General features: G+C 25.5%; 1 pseudogene; it reads right to left on the bottom strand.

Moving 5' to 3' along the window:
• Positions 1-383: 383 nt before the first annotated feature.
• Positions 384-20,492, bottom strand: LOC132928754 (uncharacterized; annotated as a pseudogene).
• Between the last annotated feature and the right edge of the window lie 347 nt (positions 20,493-20,839).

Below are 20,839 nucleotides of genomic sequence, written 5' to 3'. Positions count from 1 at the left end.
ATACTGTAAGCTACTTCACGATAATTGTTAGTGACCTCTAGAAAAACAGTCTCTAAAATATACAAATCATTTTTTTTATATGTCCGATAATTATACAAATATTTTGCCCGTTGAGGGAAATCATCATTTTTACTCTCTTATACGTATATCTGTATCAATTAAATTTTTTGCATTTTGAAATTTTATTATTATTGATTCACATTTTCTATAGGATTATTATGACTTGAATTTTACAACCAACGTCAAACAGCCTGCATGACAAGGAATATACAAAGTGTTGCTTTTTTGCCAAACTGCAGTATTTATACCATAATTTCAGCTGAACTTTGATCAGTAAGAAATAAATTGGGATATGCCTAATACAAAAACTCTTAAGAATAGTTTTATTTATTAAATCCTTCACAGTAGCATTCATATACACTTTTTGCTAAAATTATTGCTAAAGGTACTGTCCCTGTAACACTTGAGAACACAATAAATGCTATTGAATGATTCAAAGGATCACGTGCACTTTAGCTGTCAACAAATATTATTTCTTTTGCCGCTTTCATTAGATAGGAACTTCTCATAATCGGTGTTATAACAATTACAGCTAATGGATTTTCTTTGAATAAAGCAGTAATACCATTTTTACTATTTATTTTTTGTTTTTGTTTTATAGTTTCTATAGTAAAATAAAAATAACAAAACTGCAATAATATATATATTAAACTTTTTTTGTCTGTATCATAATATATGTGTATACTATTTTTTATTACAATATTTTGATATTTACCTCAATTAACCATCACCGTGTAGTTGGTGGACTTAAGTGGCTAAGTTCAAACTCTTCCAAATATCACGCCAATTACGAATCGTACGATAACATGGATTAACACCTCCATTAGCAAAATGTTATAATGTGAAATTCTCTTTCAGCTCTAATAATAATTGTTCATGATACTTTTTAGTCTCCCCTATACTCATTCCGCTATAAAAATACTCATTAAACATATTTTTAATACCACCATTAGCTGGGTTAAATTTTAGACTTCGTGGAGATTTTGTACTGTGGGTATGATAATTATATATTTTTATACAACATATTAAATCTTTCTCTAATATGAATGTTGATTATTAACTAATACGTATTGATTTTTGTTTCGACAATCCGTAACGTAACGTAATATAGGTACTCATATTATCTTGCTTAAAATTAAAATATACAAAAATTATATATATATATCAATGCTGCGACACTTAATATAATGTTCTAATCTTTAATTTTGTTAATAAGTAAGTTATCTCTAATATTAAAGCTAACAACTCATAATGTATTTTACTGAACACAAATTTGCTGTTGTATGCATGTAAGATGGAGACAGCACATACAGATGTGGCGTCCTCTTAACATGTTAAGTACATCTTTAGTAATCTCATACATAAATGATGCAGCGAAAATCATATTTTATTAAATAAATATAAAATTATAAAAATGTTTAACTAAATTTACAAAATAGCAGAATAGATTATAAAATAATAAAATTAAAAATATCAAGTATTCAATTTTAAAATAATTTTAATATTAAATTAAAAACGTAAATAAGTCAATAAGTGAATATTGATAATTTTATAATGTTATCACAAATGCAATGCAGCTAATGAGAGCTCGCGATTTCTTAGGGGTCCCAATCATAGATATAATATAACTTTATAGGTCTATGATCTCTAACAGTGTATGGTATGTTTAGTTGTGACCTGGATAGGAAAGAAAGAGCAGGAAGAGTTATCCTGACGATTTAATTTCAACGAATTTGGAAAACCTGGTGTATGCCAAGTTACACCATATTCAGGAACCGGAACGAATTGGTTGTCGTTTCGAATGTAATTTCGACCGAACGTGTTCCCGGGGGATAATCACATTGGGACTCTGAATGTGGACTAAATTAAAATGTCGGAGACATCAACAAAATCGAAACATTTTCGTAACCTAAAATAAAATTCGCAGAATAACGAAAAGTGCTAATTTAGATGACAAGTATATATAATAAATAAATGAATATTATGCGATTAGATTTATTTTGTAAATAAACTGTTGGATAAGAAAGTAAAGATTTTTTTAATTTTTTTTTTTTTTTTTGTGAAGTGTTCATAGTACGTATTATGATTGAAGTTAAGCAGCTAATATGTATAATTTGAATTTATATATTATTAATGTTAATGAAAATATGCGATTTGTTTGTTTTTATAGAACAAACCTAACTTTCTTCACAAAATCAAACAGCAAGGTTTTGTACGACTTCCGCACTAATTGATGTTAACATCGTAATAAAGTATAAACGGTGGCTGTATCGTGATGTAACACAAACTATATATTATTATACATTCATGCCGTTTGATGATGCATACGCAGGTACTCCGTGTGTCTTGTCACGAATATAGTCCTTTTGTAGTTTTAATAAAATTGAAGCACTCCAACTTACTTACCTATAAGTGTACACGATTTTCAATTAAATACTCGTATAATGAATAGCGCGAGTTTCATCGAAGTAATGTAAGCGAAATAATCGCGGCGAAATTAACTGAATTATTTCGTTTAAAATAAAATTACCGTCTGATGATCATTGTAGTATACGTACATTTTCTGATAAAATATATGTTAGTGCAAACTTTTACGCGGAACTTAATATCGATATTAATTATAATAAAAGAATTACCAGATATTGGTTATTTATTTAGTCAATTTATTATTATTATAAACTCTGTGTAGTGTTTAGACGATGTTTGTCGATTTCACTTCATTGACTTGTTTAGCGTTATGGAAATCTAAAGAAAATTAATTTAATATATTAGTTTGGCATGGTTGTTTCCGAATTATTGTTGTATACTTCAATACTTGCATGCGGTATATTGTAGAGAACGTTTATAAGGGTTTTGATTAATTTAGGAAATTCATTACCAACGATTTCAAACTCACAAAACCTGTATACTTTGTTTGTAAACGAACATATTAATATTATTTAAAGCAAACACTTTATTTTTAAAACTACTTAGGGGAGTGGAAACATTTGTTTGACGGTTGTGTAGCGATAACAATTCTACGTTATGTGTGATGTTTGAAAATTAAAACGTGGTTTTCGTGCTAATCGTGTGTCACCAATTTATGCGCAATAATTATGTTTTTAGTTCTGACTTGCTAAAAATAAATTGTTAATATATAATGAAGCGATAAAAACCTATCTATTATATAAAAATTGTATAATTCAATATGAAATTCAATTTAGATATTAGATACACGGAAATCTTTTTTTATTCTTTTTTTTTATGCGGTATTATAACCAAAAGTCCAAATTTTTAATTATTATTATAATTATTTATTAATGACTAGGAAGGGAAAAACGAATCAAATTGTAAAAGCCCATTTCAGGTGTATTTTATAACAAATTAAATTTTCGATTTGAGAATATCAATACGTCAATAAGTGTTGTAACGTCAAAAACTTAACTACCAGAAAAATAAATTAATAAATAGATACTTTTAAAACTATATAATAATATTATGTCATTCACATGGTTTAGTATAAATGGTGATTATTTTATCGTTAAACTGGTTTTTTTTTTAATTGTCAAGTAAAGGCACATAATATTTTACATTTTAATATTACTAGGTATTTATTTCTTAAATTAAAAATAAAACATCTTACAATTCCAAAGATATTACCGCACTTACTTACTGTTGAGTAATCACTCTGTATACTCTGTATCGTATACCTATACGATAAACGATATTTGTAGCGATAGAGTACTCGTTGTTTGTGTACAATATCGTATTACAACAAGTAGTTGCGTCGGTTTAACTTTGGCAAACAATCAACGTTGGCTAGAAGTTTCGCCGCAAGGAAAGAGACGCAAGCGCTTGCCGCCCGTCACTAGGCACAATAAAATGGGCTCTACACACACACACACACACAAAACAGCACTAGTACGTTAAACTTATACGTGGACAAGACCACTTTAAGTTGAGTTAATTGTTAATTTATCACGATTATTCGTTAACACACACGGTGTATATAATAATAAGGAGAAAGTCTGAAGCTTAATGCCCTCGGCTTTTCGCGAGTGTGCACATACATGATATTATATACGCGTGAGCCCAAAAACTCCTTTTGGTATATCGCCCATTGAAGTAATGTTTGACTAACTTGTGCAAGCGAGCACACGTGCACGGTCGCGCCCTGAGATTTACGCTAGAAGTTATCGAGACGCGCGTTACCGTATTGTCAACGAAATCGCCGACAATATTTCAATTCTCTAGATACCATGCGGTCGATATCGATAGGTCGCATACAAAGTCATAGTAAAGCGCATACCAGTTTTCCACTGAATATTAAAAAAAAAAAAAAAACAAAAAAAAACTAGAAAAATTTGAAATTCTTAAATACCTATAATATGTATAATTAGCTAAAAATCGCTCTAAATATTTGATCTAAAAATTGTTTTTAAAGGAGAAATCGTTACCTATATTTTTAAGTTAAAATAATCTAAATTTGTCAACATATTAACTTAACACCAACAAAAAAATCAATGTGACTTTATGTTAATATACTTGACTTTATTTTGAATTAGTTTTCAAGTGTTTTGGTGAATGTAAATTTTTTATCAATATTTCCAGAAAAAAAAATCAAAAATTTCAAACTTCTTTAATGGCTTAAAAATGTAAAAATTATACTATGTTTAAAAAATGATTTTATAATTATTGTTTAATGAAAATCTAGAGTATCTACATATTATGGGCTATTTTTTTTAAAGTACAATAAAATAACGAAACTGAATTTATTAAAAATGAGTGTTGCGTAAATATTTCCGTTTTACCGTATTTTTTTTTTAATTTTTCTCGGTTATAAATACAATATTTTACTGTTGATCCCTCAATGTACTAACAAGATCTAATTTTCGACTAGAAATCCACCTTGATTTTGAAAATTGATCTATTTTTACTAGTCCAAAAGTTGAGGGCATAAAAAAAAAAATAATAAATACACTAATTTTAAATATATACATCATATACCTATAATATACTAACTAACTATTGATTTCATAAAATTTATAATAGCATGATATTTTATTATTTATGATGTTTATACTTATGCTGTAGATGTCTACAATACCGGTCTTATGATTTTTTTTTAAACATTTATAATTTATTATTATTTGTGATGCCTGATAATGACTTTTAGAAGTTTGAAAGTATCTCATAATTTATTATTATTTTAAGTTTTATCAAATACTGTGTATTTTGTAAATAACGCATTACACAACTAAATGGATACTAATATGTGATTATTAAGATGTTGAGGAAAGCTGTGGCTCAATTATTGTTACTCGATAAATAACTAGTACATTTTTAATCAGCTGAAAATAATAATTACCAAAGGAGAAACTAGTCAACGCACGCTAAAGATAGGGCGTTTCAGAATGCAAATGTAAATAACCGTTGGAAATATTCATACAACTTTTCTGAGGACACGGAGTTACGGTGTAATAACTTAGAGTACGTAGGTTTCTGTCTTTTTTTTCATTAAAACTAATTTGTTCTTTCTAAACTTGCGTATATAATAATAACTTATGTAACAATTTTGTTGCTTTCTCATAAGTTTCCATCAGACGTGCCGATGTTTTATCTTCTCAAACATAAAAAAAAAAACAAAAAACGTCGTTTTGAAAGCTTTTCCAATCGATCTTCCTCTAAGGAATTCACAAAGCTCCCAAAGACTTTTACCTATATGTGATATTAGATTTTAAAATTAAATCAGCAGCAATTGGTATACTCTATAGCAAGTCTTAATGCATAAATATTTTTTATCCTTTAAAATATGTACTACGGAAGACTAATATTCAATGTACAGCAACATCTGTTTATATATATAAACATATAATTTCATTTACAATGTAATTTATGTTTATTTTATTTTATATTCTCTAACGCTTTAATTCTACCTGCTTAAATATATATTTATTTAACAAACAGAAAAATCTTTTTAAAAATTGTATGTTAAAAAAAATATTGCTGATAATGTTTAAACAACTTTTACGGAGAACATTTTTGGAAAAAGAGGTTTAATCACTAAATCACGCCTGTTATAACCGACTGTATTAATATTATGTATATATAAGGAATTAATAATATGTGTAAGCATATTATTATACCATTATTATTTATTACACACAAATTATAAATATGTTAGTTTAAGACTAGGTTACGTCAAATTTAGTATGACATCAAGAAATATAACCAAATGTAAAATATATCATATTATCTATTTTATTTACCGTATGAACAATGGACATACAATAAAATATTATACGCATACACTTTTAAGTTTCTATTTTATTTATTTAACAACTTCAATTATTCACGTAGGTATGTTTAGACTTTAAAGAATATGACAACCGTCGTAAAAGTATATACACAGAAACTCGTGCATGTGTGTGTAGAGGTACTTACGTGCTAATCAGTTACATTGTGCTTTCTATTGTTTTGCCATTCGAGCTATAGTACTTAAGTCGAAATGTATTAGAAAAAGAAGATATTGTCTTTTCAAATACAAAAGCAACGAAATCGAAAAAAAAACACATCAACGTTATCAATATACTTCACTCAAGTCTCAAGTGGATGATTTTTTTATACTACCACATTATAGACAGCTTTATTTATAACTGTATACTGAACATAAGTTTATACGTTTTTGTACAAGTCTAAAAATTACTCTTTCATGTAAAAAAAAAAACGTATTTTTATTTGTGAATATTGCAATAATTTTATTTATTTAAGCGGGTCAATATATCCTTTGATAAGTAGTAGTACACAGACATAAGGTTTTATTTTATAAAAATCTAGCTAAGAATAATGATTTTTGTTTTTCCAAAGTAAGTATTAAAAATGTTTTGTGGCTTATAAAATATATAAAATATTTTTTTTGTTTTTAAATAGAATTTTTTATGAATATTGAATATAATCTTAAATATAATAGTACAATGATGCTGTAACTTTAAGCAGTTTATAGATCGATTGACCTAATATTTCATTAAAAAGTTATTTTATTAAATGCATTGCCTGTAGTGTAGGTAGACGTACCGCTTTAATCTACCAATGTAAAATAATTAACATAACAAACAACAATAATAATAACTACAATTGTAAAAACTATACTTTAATGTTTAAAAATCCTGTTTTTAACGAAAGTTTTTCAAGCCACATACTTATATAACTTAATTTATGTTAAACTTTTATTATTATATAGAATGAGACCGAGGAATTATTTCAGTATACTTACTGCTTGGTTCTTTTGCTGCAAACTTTAACCGCGGTCAATTGTCATAATTCGTGAACTTTTGTATTTCAAAAATGGATCATTATTTACAAAAATAATAATAATGATAATAATAATAAAACTGAATATTAAACAATTGCCTGAAGGTTTCTCTAACGATAGTTCGCATACTTTGTAAATTGCTACTGAGGTGACTAGATTTTCAAAAAAGTTAGTAGATGTCAATAAGAGAGATTTTTTTTTATTTATAGGCCAGTTGTCTCGATAAAAATTGTGAGGGTGTGGATGGGCGGTTAGTCACACGTCTTGATTATTATTGTTTATTGTTATGTCATTTCAATTTTCAATTTTTTTTTATTTTTATAAAATTTGGCTATCACCCCACATTATAAAAGCTGGTTCGACAGAATTGGTAAAATTGTTAAGTTTGCTTAGGACATGAAAAATGTTTTGCACGCAACTAAACTGTATCTATCGCTTATGCGGACATTGTATTTTGCGTGAATAAAATATAATTTATATTTATTAGATTTTACGTCGTCGAATTGTAATAGTTTGAAAAAAATATTATTAATTCATGTTATGGATGATTTCATATTAATAAAAGAGTATTTTTTTATTTATTTATTAGTTTATCAGTACAGTAGTAATAGTGATTAGTCAGTAGTCGTAAAAAAATATTATACCTACCTAAGGTAGATGATTAAAATCTCTATATAATAAAAAAAAGAAAGAAAAAGACCGCCTCTTAGTTTAACGTTAAGCATTAATAAAAGTACTGGAAATTAATCCCAAATAGATCCAATAAATTATAGTTATCAGAAATCACTCAATGTTGAAGATTGAAATATTTTTACTGCTCCAAAGGAAGTTGAAAGGAATACAAACACAAAAATATTAAAAAACTCACAACATCATAATACCATCATCACTCTGCTTAGAATCTAAAAGTTGGCATTTATTATTTAATCTATAATAATAATTATATATATGTTATGGTTGCTTATACAATATAATATCTTTCACACGAAATATTATTATTTTTGTTTTAAAGCAAATACATAATTTATTCTTTGATTGATTAAATTTCAGTAATGTATGCATAATAAATAAGTTGATTTTTATACAATTTTGATGCATTTAATTTTAGACAATGGATATTTTTAATACGTTAATTTGATGTCCTACGTAAAATGTCTAGATTTGTTAAATGGAATTTTTTTTCACGCAATCCAGTTTATTTGAACAGAGAATATATATATATTTTAAAGGTTTCGATCGGTAGTATTATTTATGAAATGTCATTTTAAGACCCGTCAATAACAGCCGTGAAATGTCTACTTATTTACATAATGTCGGTAACATTCGTATTGCGTTGCGTGAGTGGTTTTTATTTTCATTATTTTTTTTTATTTTTAAAATTGAATTAAAGGGTTTAAGAGTATAGCCATTTAATTTTGACACCTTATTAATTGTTTTTGGATATTTTACACCGTGCTTTTGGGCGTGGACAATGGAGAAACTATTACAGCCCGAGCTTTTGTTCCCCTTTTCCCGCGATCTCGACAATGCGCGTTTCCGAGTTTCAAAAAACACTAGCTTTTCAAAATTTCAATCAATCATTTTTCATTTATTATTTTTTTTTACATTACCTACCTCTTGCCCTTGTGCAGTTTTTGTTTTAATTTTTTGAAATGATAACATTTTTTTTTTAAATACTATTGTCAACACAGGTAACGTACCGACAAAGATAGATATTTTATAATAATTTCGAACATTTCATACGAATTATGGTACATTAAATTCTAAAATTTTGACTGTTGTATATGCAATGATGTTAACTTAGTGCGAACTCAAAAATAATTTAAACATCGTCAAATTCAGAATTAAACCAAGACTGACTGTCTAACGTATGGTATCGGTTCAAGCCGAACTATATTGTACACAACAGTATATCACTGGATAAGATTCTATAGGTATTTATTATTTTATGTTTAAAATTGAAAAGATAAAACAAAATATGTATTTTATAAAATTTTAAACACAGGTTTATGATATGATGGCATCGGTCTACAATAAAAATACATACTAATATATTATAATATTGAATATTGATACATATAATTATACGCACATGTTTGTATTTTGACTTTTCTTTATTTTTGTAATTTTAATAGCATTCAAGTTTGCACGTTATGATAGAAATTCCTATTTCCAGGAAAAAATGTTGTATGTAACGTATAAATTATTTAAGCAGGTGGCCCCCGCGGGTCTGTTCTACTTAAATCGTCCAGCACTTACGAGCTGAAAATTTAAATTGCACCAATGGAGTCCGTGGAGACATTAGAAGTTAGGACAATGTATAGGTATGCAAAAGGGCACGGAAATAAAAACAAATACAATAATAATGACATAAATTTAAAACCGGGTAGCTATATAAGTATACGTATAAATAATACAGTAATAACGTATAATATGTCGTATATACGGTACAAAATATAAGTGTACAATAATATATATGTTATGACATGTATATATATATATATATATATATATATATATATATACATAATATATAAATATTTGTGTGTACTGTGTGTACTGCAATTGTCATTTTATATGCATATTTAATATATTTTGTAAAGTTTATACAATTAACAGCACGTGCCAGTTTGTATAATATGTATGTGTATGTATAGACGATGTAATTTGTCACGATTAATACGTATTCTTATTAAATATTTTGGACTCGATGAAACTTTCAAACTGTAATTGCACAGAAATGATAATTATATTTTCGAGGAAAACTTGTTTCTAGTAAGGAGAGAAAAACACTCACAGTCGATTACCCTCTTTGCTGTCAAATATTCAAAGTATAGTCCTACTATTTTGTATAAAATAAAGACGTGGCAAAAGGATTCCGGGTATTACGTTGCATCGTTTGACACCTCTCGTCGAACCCACGAGATTGGTCGGGTGCGAAATGTCCAAATTACTAACAAGCTACCTGAGTAGGGACTGAGGTTTTTTAATGAGACAAAGGGTCTTTATGTAAGTTCAAGTAAAAAACTTTGTTTTATGTGACTGGCTATATATTTATTATGGAACAATAACAACAAAAAAAACTAAAAAGTGCTGTCATTCTTGTATTTTTATTGGAATCAAAAACGAACAGACATTTTTGAAAATATAAAACCTTAGTGTCGTAATAAATTAATAGTTATACAAATGGATATATTGATTCTTATTTAAAGTAGAACATATTATTGACAGTATGAATATTCGATTCCAAAAAATAAGCTTACATAGTATGTTAAATATTAGTTTATATACTGTTTTATAACTGCTTTTTCTTACTTATTAGCTGCAACTACAGTGGTAATTAGCTATTATTAGTATTTAATTTTTTTTTTACAATTTACTATTTTTACGATGTTTTTTAATTAATTTGTTTATTTTAAAATAAATTATTATTTCGTTCGTTGTTTCGATTTGTGATCCTAAGATTTCGTGTAATTAATAAAGTATATTGTTTACTTTTCTCTGTTTTTTATATTGACAGAATTCAGTTAATTTACGGTAAATACCTAAATTAATCATTATAATTTTACATTAAATTTAGAGGCTATTTGTGTGATAACTGAAAATGTAATTTAGTAGTTTATTTTGTTACAAAAGTTATATCGGTTTCTAATCAAACATTAAGTAATCAATAAAATTAATGATGGTCATTTTTTTTTTTAAGAGAGTACTTTTACCACCCACGATAAGTATTTTTAATCTCGAAATTAACTGACCATTTAATTGTTTTTTTCCAATCTTCTCGACAACTATCGAGAATTTGCAATTTTAATCAATCTTAAGTAGGTACTTACCTACCATCTGTGTACGCTTTTCAATTGATCAAGATGGTAGGTATATAAAACTCTGTAATTGGCCCAAAAAGTACTTTCCGAAATAAAAACATATCATTGTGAAACCATTAGCCAATAATAATAGCTTCACTTGCGCAAACATCAAAAGGATCAACATAATACAATTATTGTTAGAATAAGAAAAATATAAATTTAACCACACTCAATACTTTATTGGAAGCTGAAGTAACTACTTGATAGTTGATTGTTAAGATGGCATTTAAATAAGGGAATTCTGTGTTTCTATTTTATGATATTCAATTATATTAGGTTTATATAAGGAGAACAATTACAATTGTTATGAGAAGTGGAAAGTTCTTTAACGAATTATAACTATAATTCTATACTTTTTATTTTTAGTTTCAAGATTAATCTTTTTAAATCCAACAACCAACATTGTCATATTCGTTTATGTTTTTTAATATTTCGAAAATGTAATATGGGTACATTGGGTACACAAATAAAAAGTAGAAATATAGTTTATAAAAACGCGTAGTTTAATATTATTGGGTAAACAAAAAACAATTTACTTTTTGAATACTATTAAATAAAGTGTACATTCATAATTAATAGGTACTGAATTTTATATTAACCTTAGTTGGCATTAATTGTCCTGAAACTATATTTTTGTATGCAATTTAGTAAGTTAAATTTTCTGTTATTTTTTTTCTATAATAACATTATGGTTTTAAGATACATTCTCTTCATTTTATAATAATAATTATGAATATTGTTATTCAATATTTATTTTTTTAAATTACAAATTTCACGTGTAGTTTTATATAATAATTTTATTAATATATTTTAAGACTTTAAATTATACAATACATAAGTGTAGTTTGTAATAGCTACAACTTATCATTTAATAAAAATTATTCCAGTTTATAATTTTTAAATCTGACTATTTTTTTGGTAGTATTTTATTGACTTAATATTTGTTTGAATGCTCTTAATGTTGTGAATTAGTTAAGTGTTGCCCTTTTGAATCAATATTTAATTTTTATATACAGTTTTATAATGTTTAACAACTTTTTCTATTATAAAATTTCGTTTGAATTTCTTAAATTCGTGTTTTACGTGTAATTTTCATTTTTAATAGTTTTTCATTAGATTATTTACATGACTTGACTAAAATTCTTAATCATAATAAGTATTTCTGAAACTTGGATTCTTTGTTCTATTTGAGAATAAAAATCGTATAAGTTTATATATTTTTGTGAAAAACAATGACTTTAAAGGGTTTTTAAGATTTAAAATATAATTTCCTTTTTGAGCATATCTAATACAGTTTTAATCTATAAGTATCAAGTACCTAAATAGCAACTTGATTTAGACGTATTATGAAATTTATTTCCTCCGAATTCATACTTAAGTACATTTTGATTGAATACAATTTTATGTAACAATTTTTACATTTATTACAAATATGATGAATAGTAATAATACTATTTGAAATTTAATTATTGAGTAATTTGAAATATTAATATATCTATTTAAAAATTCTCTTAAACATCATAAACTGAGGTAGTATGGACAATATTAGTGTTCAAATCTATATATTATTAGGTACAGTAATTAAAATTAAAAGTTGTGGGGAAACAAGGAGTAAAAAAGAATTTAAACAACAAGAAGTGAGTAGATTTAAAATGGCTTCATATAGAAATCACGTTTGGAGTGTTAAAAAGGAGATAAAAGAGAAAAAATATCCAAATGGAAAATTGTATTTGAAGATCATACAGTGGTTGTGTGTGTACTCGAGATTTCAACATCTGTTATTATACATGAGTTCTCGGAGATAATACTGACACAAGCACAGACAACAGAAACTAAAATCAACAAATAACGGCACAGAAAGTGTAGAATAAAGTATTTAGGAATATAAAATAAAATAAAATGTACATCTAAATTGAGTTACTTCCAAATAAAATTATTTACAAAATATAAAAACTGATTGAAAGTAAAATTAAATCGTTTCAATTATTAACGTTTAATTATAAACTGTAAGCAGTCTCTTGATCATACAATGTTCATATGAAGTGTATATTTTTTAATAAACTATACACAGAACCTAAATATTTTGATATCTTTGAAATATTATGAATAACTTAAAAAAATTTTTAATTAATAACAAGGTTGACATATATTTTTCTTGTATTTTGCATTATATAATATATTCATTACAATCATAAATTTATAAAAACCGTATGAAATTATTTTGGTTATTTTTGATGTTTTATTTAGTATATTTAGTTATTTAAATACATTAGGTAGATACTGAAAAATGTGTTATACTTTTATAATAATCACTTCGGGACATATTATTTTGACAATCAGACGTAACTTGATTTAGAACCATGTCTGCAATATTATAAGAGTTTTTCTCACTTTTTGTAACTACATAGAAATAACTAAAAATAAATGTTATAATATTTAATTTAATATTCTCGTATTTGTAGAATATACTCATTATTATTTTTACCATTTAATATGCATTCTGTGTATTGTATTTAATATATAAAATCAAATTTAAGAAGTTATTGATTTATAATAATATATTAATATTATGATCTATAACTATATTTATATATTATTATTTTATTATTTTTAGTGTTCATCTAATTATAATATTATGAACATTATTAAGCAGTATTTTTAAAGTGCTCGTTTATTCGTTAATAATAATAATATTCCAATTGTTTTAAAAGTTATGTTCAATGTAATTGTGGTTATGTATTGTCATAAATATATTTTTTTGTTTTTGAACAGACACAATATATGACGAACGACTGTTCTATCGTGAATGCAAAATTCTTCGTTGAGTGGTGATGCTTTTAATTATTAATGGAACGTATATATACGTGATATAAAACTTTTAGTCACTCGAAGTTTACGGACGTGCAAAAAGTTATGACTGTACTTGAGTAACAATGAGGGTTTTTTTTTTTAATTGTAACCTGATACTTGGATTATATGTATTATTGTTGTTACCGAGTGATGATCATGCTAAAATGTATTCCTACTCTATTTATTTATTTATTTTCTTACAATTTTTCAATTAAATTAAAAATTAAAAACACATTAGAATATATGAAAAGTTGAGTGTTGTACACTTTTTGTCCATCTCGTTTATGATAATATTGATGCGTACAAACTATAAATTACTATCGGATTGAATTATTACTATAGTTAAAAATTTATAACAAGATTCTTTAATTTTACAATTTCGATGATTATCAATGATTTTTACTTGCATTTTGGGATATAGCCGAGAAAATTTAAAAAACACCTCTTTGAAATAAAAATATTAGACTCAATTTATGCACATTATATAAAAATTTTCGACCACTTTTTTGTCTAAAATATTTTTTATTAGTTATCTTGCAAAAGAAATATTTTAAAATTGTATTATTTTATTTAGTATTTACTATGTTATTAACATTATGTTTTGTAGTTATAGATACAACTACTCAGGTAACTAAATATAATATTTGAATATTGTTAACTTGCTATTAATTTGTTTATTATAGTGTTACAAAAATATCAGTTTAAATTATTTTGTTTGTTTAATTTTAAAATTGTACTTTATTTATTTTACTAAAATTACGTAATGAAAAAAAGTATTTAACGATAATAAACTATTGAAATTAAATACCATATAACAATATTAAATAGTTATATTTAAAATATAATTAATTTTTAAGACCTATTTAAATTTAATTAATATAATTATTATACAATTGTACGTAAATTAACCCGGTCGTTATGTTTACTGTTCACCTTTACTTATATCTAAATGTCTTAATGCTTGAACAATGCATTTCAAAGTTTCCCTTTATGCTGAAGTTATTATATAATTTCTTGGATTAGTTGGATTTATACCAAATTATAAGTCGTTGTTTAATCATGTTCATTGCTCTATGACAGTTGTGATTTATGTTCGGCATATAAATAATGATAATGGTTTGTTTCGTTATCAAACAAAACTTTGAGCATAATTTTTATACATAAATTATTGTAAAGTAAACTTTTTAAAAACGAATAAAATAGATTTATGATTTTTACCGAATGATATACGAAAACTATTGTGGTGATATAAATATAATAATTGGTGAGTATTGATTTCCTATGAAATATTAATACCTGCACGTTAAAATGCTTTTATAAACTTAAGTAGGTCGTGGGAATAATTAATTTTGTTTCTGACCTAAGTTCTTATTTTTTAAATGACATTTCATTTGTATTTTATGAAGGTTTTTATTTACGAAATGTGTTTAACGACCCAACGTGTAGTAATCATCCTGTCCGTGCTTAAATAATAATAACAATACACTAATATATAACTTTACACATCAATATTGTGTCTGATAAATGCGTCAATTTTTGTACGAATTATTATCCATATTTTTATGGACGTATTGTTTTTTATGATGATTTCGAGAATCGTTCTTCATTATGAAAATCGCATTTGAACTAGCAGACGGCTGTAAAATATATTATAATGAAAACATTTGGTATTCTCTTGACTTATTATATTTTTCGTCGGGGACGATGAGCTTATGTACGATATTAAGACTATAGATACTATTGTTCATACTCCGAACATTATAACCAATCCCAAGAGCCATGTCCCCGTGTAACAAACTTTCTACTGATGTCGATTTCTTATTTTCTCCATTAAGCATGATTTATACAATATATTAATACTATGTCTAATATCAGAATAAATTACATTTTATTTTGGTTTATATTTTTTATATTCTAATTAATTTTATATTTACCTTATATTTGTTTAACATTTAACATATTATAATCTAACTACTTGTACTATTGGGAAATTGTCCGTTTTATTCGTTTCGAATAAATTATTATTATTATTATATATAAACACAGTATGAACCTTAAACTTGTTGTTTAAATGACAAGAAAATTTCAATATTTTCATTAAAGTTGTGGGACATTTTGAAACTTCTACCATTAATATTCCCAGTATTCGGTGATTTGATCCTTCTAGGACCGGGAAATGGTGCGCATCAGTGTGGAGGTAATTGTAATTTACAGGTATTTGGTAGGAAATAAACAAAAAGTGACCGAACGTGCCAGTTGTTCGTTCTGTCACCTATAAGAATTCCCATACGTTTTATTAGCACGCCGGTCACTCGAGCTTAAATTTCTAATCTATTATAAGTATAGGTACCAATACCATAATTATAATAATATATATTAATATGTAACATAATATTATAACATATTATTATAATTTTAATATAAATTCAAGCAATATTACTATTATATTTTATCCATTTTAAAACCCTGATTGTTAATATCAATATATTTTTATCTTATAAGTTATAGAACATATTATTATTATCACACAATGTTATAGCAAATAGAATTTTATTAAAACGGAGCATAATAATTATGTGATCACTTGATTTACGATAAATACTTTTTTTATCACATTACATTTTCATCTGAGCGTTAATTACCACCGAAGAGTGAATTTTTTTAGTTATTTTTGAATGTATCTTAATATTAAAATTATGATTTATAAAAAATCTCATCATATTATATTATATTTATAACTAAATAAGTAAGAACACTAAGAAAAATGTGGTTATAATTTGTTATTTTATCATATTTAATGTAAAAATTAAACTAATTAAAAAAAGTTGTTTTTTAAAATATATATATTTTTAGTTTTTTGTTTATAGTTTAGAATGGTAAAATCGGAAAACTCGCTTTGTTGTATACGTAGTAGATATCGTAATTAAGTATATCATAGAAATAGATGTGTTTAATTTTAAATTACACGGCCTTTACAGAGGTACTCGATTATTTTCACCTAATTATAATATTTACCGTAGAAACTATCCAAAAAGTGTAATTGGTGTCCTAATTCAATAAAGTTGCCTGTCTGAAAAACTATAAACAATTTATGCACATAAATACATGTTATTAAATAATGTTTAACATTAAATTTCATGGTTTATACTTAATATAGTGTTTCACGTAAAAACATGAGCGAATAGCGTTCGATATTTTAATATTATTATACATGCACTTGTTTATCTGTAATCTGATTGTTTTTTATTTAATACTAATCTTCTAAAATTACAAACAATAAAAAAATTACACACTATTTCATGAATCAAAAATGTATTATACTTACATTATTCGTAGAATTTCAAGCACTTAAAATAATTCACTAGACGCTTTACTAATATATTTTTTAATTTCGGTGAATCTGTCAATTCTACTATATTTTCCAATAAATTCCATCAATCTGATAAAAATAAATTATAATATTAAATTGGTTCAAAATATTTGATATCTCTTACGCCAATCCCTTACCTTGGATTGCGTAGTTACTTTAAAATGTTTACGTGCAGTGACGTGTCGTGTACATTTTTAAAATAACAAATTAATAAAACACGATTTATTGTGTATTTTTAAACGTAAATTCTTAAACTGCCAATTAGGTTTTCATAAAACTATCACTAAAACACGATATAATTTATTGAGTTATAAACAGAAAATTTTAATTATTTTGTATATTATATGCTCAGGATAACTACTAACAGGATTTGATTTTTAGTTTAGTTGTTTAAATCAGGTTTAAATCTTACAATTTATTTGGTGTATTATAATAACCTCATAAAGTCATAATTTATCACTTTGAAATGTGATAAAATATTAACATTCTAGTTTATACGTTTTATTTTTTAAGTCAATATCCTTATGTCATTATATTATATAGTTAATCTAATAATTTTATTATTTTGATTTTTTATGTATACTATTATTGATTTTGGTCAAGAAATACACAGTGAAATGAATAGCAACGTTTTTATAATTTTATCTGTATTGAGGTTTATTATGAATTTTAACTAAAAATATTTTTAAGCCAACGTTATATTTAACGTTAATTTTATTTATTTTGTCTAATAATATTATTATTTCTACTTTAAAATTAAAACTGTCCTAAGATATGCATCAAACTTTAATAAATTCAAATGATTTGAATAAATGTCATAAATATTTAATTTTGTTATTGTTTAATATCAATGTTATTTACTTTTATTAGTGTAGTACAATAATATACTGTATATCTTCTTTTTTTAATTTTATATTATTTTTGAATTCGTTATTTAATATATTGTATAAAATTCTGCTTAAAAAATTATATTTGGCTTTCTCATAATACTGCGGAAGTAGGTTTTCCTTGACATGGATGATTTATTTACTAATGCTGTTTCTACAGGAAGTCAAAAGGCAGTCCATATATCGACCACGCGTAAACAACCCTAAAATAGTTCCAAATCTATGTTACAAAAATAAAAGTAATAACTACAATAAAAAATTGGCAGAGTCTAACATATTAATTGAACTATCATTTTTTCTGAAGAAAATTAATAGAATTATTAATAAAAAAAAAAATAATAATAACAATAATAATGATAATAATATGATTATAATTATAAAATAATAAAAAAATGCAATATTATAATATGTTACCTAGTTATTTAAGAATATATTAAATAATTATAAATCTTTTAATGTAAGTATGTTTTGGCATATTTTTTTTACAATAATCCAATAAGTAGGTACATTATACCTATCATGCATACACACATTGTTTTTTCATGTGTAATAAAACTAACGACATTTTTACAGTTTATTCAATCAAAAATTGGTTAATTTTATGTATATTTTAGATGGGCTATTTTTGGTTTATGAGTTTTTTTTATCTATCAATGTTTTAATAGAATTCCCTGGACCATCGTCATAGCTCTTATAATAGTACCAGCAAGCAAATCTAATAAATGGGGGTACAAAATAATGTATTCACATTCATTATAATACGGCTTTAGAAATCGGTAATTGGTTTAGTTACCTAATGAGTTATAAAATAGATCACATAAACAATCAACGTATATTGATTACTAGAAATAATTTATCTACACAATCAACTTACAGTTCCATTATGCATTTCTTCGAATGTCCAATAATAATACATTTAATTATTCAATAATAAATAATATACATTAAAGCATATATTATACAATAACTATAATCAAACATCAAACATCTCGGTTAAATGACAGTGTTCCTTTTTCTACACGTCTCTCGTCGATATAAATATTTATAAAGTTTTTTTTCTCGAAAAATGTCCATCACATTTTTATCTATAAACATAATATTATAATATTCTGATATATCACTCCATCCGACCGTGAACACAGTAAACGTTAAAATATGTCATAGTAGGTAAGCGTTAAAATGAAAATTCTTGGCCGAGAACAAATTTTGCTGTTTCTCAGCAATATGTTAGGAGTTTATAACAACCTCTCACATTATAGTAAATGGATTTTTTTTCGACATATTTTAACTATTTTAAGTGCATACTTCAATACTTCATTAGCAGGAATTTTACTATGTGTAATAGTGGTTGTAAAACGGGAGGGATGAGGGTATAGATCCCCCCATGACTTTTTTCTTTAATATTTATAACAATTAAATTAAATTTATGTATATTGTACTATATTCAAATATATGTAAATATATATGTTTAATGTTTGTGTATTAATTTTTTTTTCTCAAAACAACTATGAGCGTATGTTATTATTATCTAGATTCTAGACTCATTCTAGGAGGAAGGCTATTATTATTATTAATATTTAGTTGCTTATACAAAATATACGGGAATTACCCCGCTCGATGATTGTGAATATTCAACAAACAACACACTCCTCACTTGACTCACTTGTTATAAATAAAGTACTAATTTATCTTAATTGAAAAAATTGATATTAGGCATAAGTGTATAACCGTAAATTAAATATTAATGATTAAGTGTGCATATTAACAAATCAGCCCCCCCCCCCCTCAAACAGAATTATTTGACCACCACTGACGTGTAAAAAAACAAACATGTATATTGAAATTTATAATATAATATTCAGTGGCGTACACAGATATTTTCAATGGGGGGGGGGGGTTATATTAAAAATTACACACACATATATATTTATCAAACCATTATTTAATTTTTACAGTACAAGATCTAGTTTTCTTGGTCTTTTTGCCAACTCATTGATGACCTCTTCAGGAGTTAAATGTGTACCACATAACAACATAAAACTTTTGTTTGAAAAATGTATATACTAAATATTTAAGTAATACTCACTGCTTTGGGCGCTTGTAGTCTTTTTAGAAGTTGATGTTGATGACATGAAATTGTCCAACGTCAACTGCCGTTTATTGGACATTTTTAATTTTATTAACAAATAACAACACAATGGTATAGAGTATAGACTATAGAGTAAAACACATTATAATGGCGAAACAGCAAAACGCAATGTCGTATAATAAGTACCCGTAGCCCTTAAGTATAAGCAAGACAAAATAATAATTATATTATCAGTTATTAATGTAATTTGTTAGTGATCTAAAATGAACTTCCCGTAACCCATCTATGTAATCAATAATCATAAACACAATTTCAAGAAAATAATATAAAATCGTATTTAGACTTCGTGGAATAATATTCTTGGGTTATTCTAATTATAATTTCGGCAGTGACGGTTATCTTTGATTTTTATTTTTCTACAAATAT

Source organism: Rhopalosiphum padi, chromosome 4 (assembly GCF_020882245.1).
Source record: "Rhopalosiphum padi isolate XX-2018 chromosome 4, ASM2088224v1, whole genome shotgun sequence".
Classification (NCBI taxonomy): domain Eukaryota; kingdom Metazoa; phylum Arthropoda; class Insecta; order Hemiptera; family Aphididae; genus Rhopalosiphum; species Rhopalosiphum padi.
The sequence above is the reverse complement of the archived record's forward strand: the minus strand, read 5'-3'. Positions and strand labels throughout refer to the sequence as shown.